The following is a 5,535-nucleotide window of genomic DNA, read 5'->3' on the forward strand; positions in this document are numbered from 1 at the left end:
ATATATCGCCTACTAGGGGCAATATATCGGCTCATGTACCATATTTTCAAATGTTTTTGAATTCAAGCTCATCTTAATCTTTAACCTCTTGATAAGTCCAGGATCTTTCTGACCGAGTCTTCAACCTCTGCTGAACGATAATTCAAATATTTTTCACTTAAAAAGCCATTATTTTATTCAAGTTAAATGAAGATATTTTCATTCTTAAACTCTATAAATAGGTCCTAGTACCCAACCATTTATTCATTCATCAAGCTAAGTTCAGAGGCTGCAAGCTGCTAGGTTATTTTTGAGTGCTTAAACACTTCGGTTGGGGATTATAAGCTTAATCATTATAAGCTTATCAAACACTTGGGAAGTAAGGTTTATAGCACATTTCGGTTCGAGGTTTAGATCGGTCATAGAAGCATTCAAGGTATTCCAAACTCTAGTTCATTTTGGTATTGTTTTCCTTAAAGTTCTTATAGTTTTCTACTCAAAATCCTAGCTCTATTCTTTATTCTTGATTCAGAAATCTATGATCTTGAACATAAGATCCTTGGTAAGTATATTTTTATGGTATAGTTCTTTCATTATTTTCATCCCTTTTTCTTTAGTATACTCACCTTGCTTTAATGGTTTTTAGGAGTGTTTCCAAAGTCCCAAACCTGTTCTCATATCCCGGTATTTTTGGTAAGGAAAATAGGATAGGATATTATATGCTATGCTATATGATTTATGTGTTATGTTAACTTATGACTTATGTGTTATGTTATGTATGTTGTAGACTTGGGCATATGACTTGTATAACTAACAAGCCCCGATAAATTTATGGGCATATGACTTGCTTAGCCAGTAAGCCCCACAAATCTAATGGGCATATGACTTGTTTAGTTTACGAGCCCTAAGTAATAATGGCCATTATAGTATGTGTGACATATGTTTATGATATGTTTTATTATATGTTGAGTTATGAATTTTATGTATATGGTTTACATGTTAGGTTTTCCATGATGGGCATTAGGCTCACTCCTTTATGTTTATATGTGCAGGAAAATAGCTTTGGTGGCGGGAAAGGTTCTTGGAAGCTTGGGGATGTGTATTGAGGTGGGATGGAATCGATGGACCGCGCGTTTGATTTGAGGATGAAGTCTCTTTAAATTTTATATGTATTTTCCGCACTTTATTATGTAATCCATTTATTTAAAATTATGTTATGTTTTTATTTTAAAAACAATGGGATCCCATATCCTACTTTAAATTCTATATAGTTTAACACTTGTTTTCTTCAAGTTTTAATGAAGTTATGATTATTTCACTTGTAAGTTTTATTAAAAAAAATAGTGTCTATGTATAGTAGTCATTAATGGTCCAAAGTCTAGAGTAGTTGGGTCATTACAAATATAGCTGCACAAAGAATAAAATCAGTTAGGAGGGTTAAACTTAATAAAAAAAAGGAATTCACGTATGGAGTTCAAAGAGTTAAGAGAAATACGAGAACGATTGAAGTACAATGATTGTAGTTCTTGAACCCATTCTTCGTAAGGAATTGATCTTTATAGTCATTTGGGTGGCTGGGGAGATCGATGACGGAGGCCGTCTTGGGGAAATGAGTGAGGTAGTAGAAACCGTCACCTCATCCCTTCTTCTAAGAGTTGGCTTTGAGGCAGAAGAAGTACAAAATATCAGGCAGGGTGGGGACCTTCCACTCATTCCTCAAAAGTAAATGTTTTAGCTCACCAAAAGACAGTATGAGTTTGGCAGGAGCTGGAATTGAGCCAATTCAACAAAGTTTAAAAAGTAGACGAAGTACTGGTCCATGGGAAGGAAAGCATTTGCTTTCAGGTGCTCATCACTCCACTCCCCGAAATCATCTTGAAGTAGGGCGTCGCTCCGCTCTCCATCCAACAGAGGTTGGGCAATAAGGCCATTAGTCCCCATCTCGATCTCGTGGCTTAGTAATATCTTGTTCACCTTCCCTTGAGTCGTTATTCCGAACACGATGTGCTTGGCCTCAAAAAAGATGTCAGGTTCTACTACGATCTCCCTGTCCAGCACTGGGCCAAAGTTGGGGATAGGATATTCGGACCCAATCTTCTTGCCCATATCTTTGTTATGAGAAGAAGAGCTTGCAATGTTTTTCTGTTGTTGGGCAATGATCTAGCTCGCCTAACCACAAAGCACCCTAATTAGTAGCGACCTAAAATAAAGTCTAGCTATGACGACAAAGGTCCAATGATCCTGGGGTTTTAATTCAGTTTATTAGCCTAGAATATATAGGAGATAAAAGGTACCCTAGCATCAATGCTTGTTGAAAGTGGTTTAATGCAAAACTGCTTAAGGATCCCTTAAGCTACCTAGAGCCAAACGTAAAACCTCTAAACTTCTACATCCAAACAGGTATCTTAATCGATTCATCAACAAAGATTTCCTTGCAAACCCCAGAAAAATTTCCTAATTTTCAAATACCTTATTTCTAAACAAGTCTAGTGTCGTTCTTTTAACTCAAACATGGCTAGAATTCGAGACGGTATTGAGAAATAAAGAGTGAAAGATTAAAACCAGATGAAGAGGTACTTATAGTTTATACCCTTACTTGACGAAGATGTTGGTTGTTCCAAAGGTAAGAGCTTGAGAACTTCGGAAAAATGGAAGGATGATGAAGGATATTGAAAAAGGATTGAGATAAAAAGGGAAGTTTTGTTTGTGAAAGGAAAGTTTTTTAATGCGAATGTGGTGAAGTTCAGGCCTGATCTCCCTATTTATAAGTAAGCTTCAGGAATTAATCTGGGCCATCCAATCAGGTCAGCTCGAGATCCAAATACCAAGATTAAATGACCCATGCGGTGACAAAAATTTGATAGAACAATTGTCATAGTCCTCAAAACCCGAACATATGCCAATTATAGATGGCCATGTGTTTAACACTCGAGTAGTGGGCAAACACGATTTCACATGACATAAACTTAAAAGCCCATACTGTGCGTGTCAGAAGATGACGATGTCAATCATGAGCATAAGCTTTGGGGGAAAATGTGTTATATTATTTTATAATATAATGTTTTAGATTAAATAAATGTGACAAAGTGTGTCACATATTGTAACATATAATAGAGAGTTACAATATTTAGATATATGAGATATATCCAAATAATGTAACATATTTGGTGTTACAAATTTGTAACCTCCAAATATTACCCTTTATTGTGTAAATTGTTGTTACACAATATTGAGATGAATTTCATAAAAGCCATATGTGATATGGTTGTTAGAGATATGATTTTAACCCCAATAATGTGTTTTGGGAGTTACAAAATCATTTGGGAGGGTTTGGAACCGTTTGGAAAAACAGCACAATTTTTGTGCTGAATTTGGTCAGTGGCCGCGGCCTGTGGGTCAGAGACCAGTGGCCGCGGCCACTAATGTCTCTGGCCGCAGCCACAGGCCAAAACTGACCAAATTTTCAGTTTTTTCAATCTTTGTTGAACGGCCCAAAAAACCCAAATAACTCCCAAATCTCTTTTTTAATTCCATATTAATCCAATTAAACATTGGAAACAACCATGTGGGTTGGTGGAATTTGAAATTCAAAGGGTGTCTCTAAACTCTATAAATAGGAGCCTATAGCTCACTTGTAAGACACAACTTTTCTATCCACTAGAGCACTTGGCTAGAAACACCTTGAGGCTTGATAATTCCATAAAGCTTTTCCAATATCTGAGAGAGATCCCTTAGTGCTTGAGTTAGGGGGAAATAAGCTTTTGGACAAAGGTTTTAAACCTTGTTCAAGTTGGTGATCCCCAATCCTCTTCACTTAGGTTGTGTAAGTGAGAGTTTGATTGTGTTTCTGTTCTTCTTTTTATTCTATTGTTTTTTCTTCTTATTCTCTTGTTCTATTTACTTGTATATTTTGTTTAAGAGTTGTAATCTTTTAATTTGGTCTAAACACTTTATTTTACTTGTAATCTTTTGCTTAGATTTGTATTCTCACTATTCTCTTCTTCATCATCATCTTCTTTCTTTCTTTAGTTTATTTGTATTTTCAGTTATAGAGCTGTAACCTTATTTAATCAATCTATATTTACTTGTAATATTATTGCATAGAGTTGTAATATTATAATCATTTTCATTGAGGCAAAACAATATTTTCCCAACATTCAAAAGCTTATCCCTTTTTGTTTCAATGGAAGGGGAGACTATCAAGATCATGAACCAAGACCTAGTGAGATTGGATAGGTTTGATGGATCCAATTTTACTAGGTGGCAAGACAAGGTGAGGTTTCTTTTAACCACTCTCAAAATCGCCTACATCCTTGAGTCTTCCTTGGCTCCTCAAGCCGAGCCATCCGACAAAGACACTCCCGAGGAGGTGGAGAAGAGAAGGAAGAGGGAGGAGGACAATCTTCTTTGCAGGGGTCAGATCCTCAACGCCTTATCCGATAGGCTCTATGACCTCTACACCGAGACCAAATCAGCCAAGGAGATTTGGGATGCACTTGAGAAAAAGTTCAAGGCGGAAGAGGAAGGTACCAAAAAGTTTTTGATATCTCAATACTTTGATTTCAAATTTTTTGGTGATAAACCTATTCTTCCTCAAATACATGAATTGCAAATTATTGTTAATAAATTGAAAGTGTTAAAGATAGAGCTTCCCGAGGCCTTTCAAGTTGGTGCTATTGTGGCTAAATTACCACCAACTTGGAAGAGCTATAGGAAAAGAATCCTTCATAAAAATGAGGATTATTCTTTGGAGGAAATCCAAAAACATATTCGAATCGAAGAGGAATCAATATGTAGAGATAAACTTGTGGAGGGGTCTAATGGAGAGACTTCCAAAGAAAATGCGGTGTCACAACCAAAACATCCCAAAAACAAAGGGAAAAAGGGTAATGAGAAACCTTTGAGTCCAAAAACCAACCCAAACAAGTTTAAGGGCGAGAAAGGTCCTTGCTTCGTGTGTGGGGAAAAGGGTCACTATGCTAGAGAGTGTAGACATAGAAAAGACCAACAAGGACCTAAGGTGAACGCAACTCAAGAGGAAAACATAGTTGCTACCCTTAGTGAGGTGAATGCGGTCCAAGGCAAGGTGAAAGGGTGGTGGTATGACACATGTGACACCGTCCATGTCACCTATGACAAATCATTGTTCAAGACCTTTGAAGAGTCAAAGGGAAACCATGAGATACAAATGGGCAATGAGGGCAAATCCAAGGTACTTGGCAAAGGTACTATTGATGTCTACTTCACCTCCGGCAAGAAAGTCACATTAGTGAATGTACTTTATGTTCCCGAAATGAGTAGAAACTTGGTAAGTGGTGATTCGCTTGGCAAGCCCGGCATTAAAGCCGTTTTTGAGTCCGGTAAACTTATACTTACCAAATCAAATGTATTTTTGGGAAAGGGATACTCTTGTGAGGGTATGGTTAAATTGTGCACCAATGATGTAACTTTCAATGTTATCAATAAAATTGCTAATTCCGCCTATATTGTTGAGTATGATTCATTATTTTTGTGGCAGCTTAGACTATCGCATATAGGTTTTTCTACCATGAAAAG

The sequence above is a fragment of the Humulus lupulus genome, chromosome 4 (assembly GCF_963169125.1).
Source record: "Humulus lupulus chromosome 4, drHumLupu1.1, whole genome shotgun sequence".
NCBI lineage: Eukaryota > Viridiplantae > Streptophyta > Magnoliopsida > Rosales > Cannabaceae > Humulus > Humulus lupulus.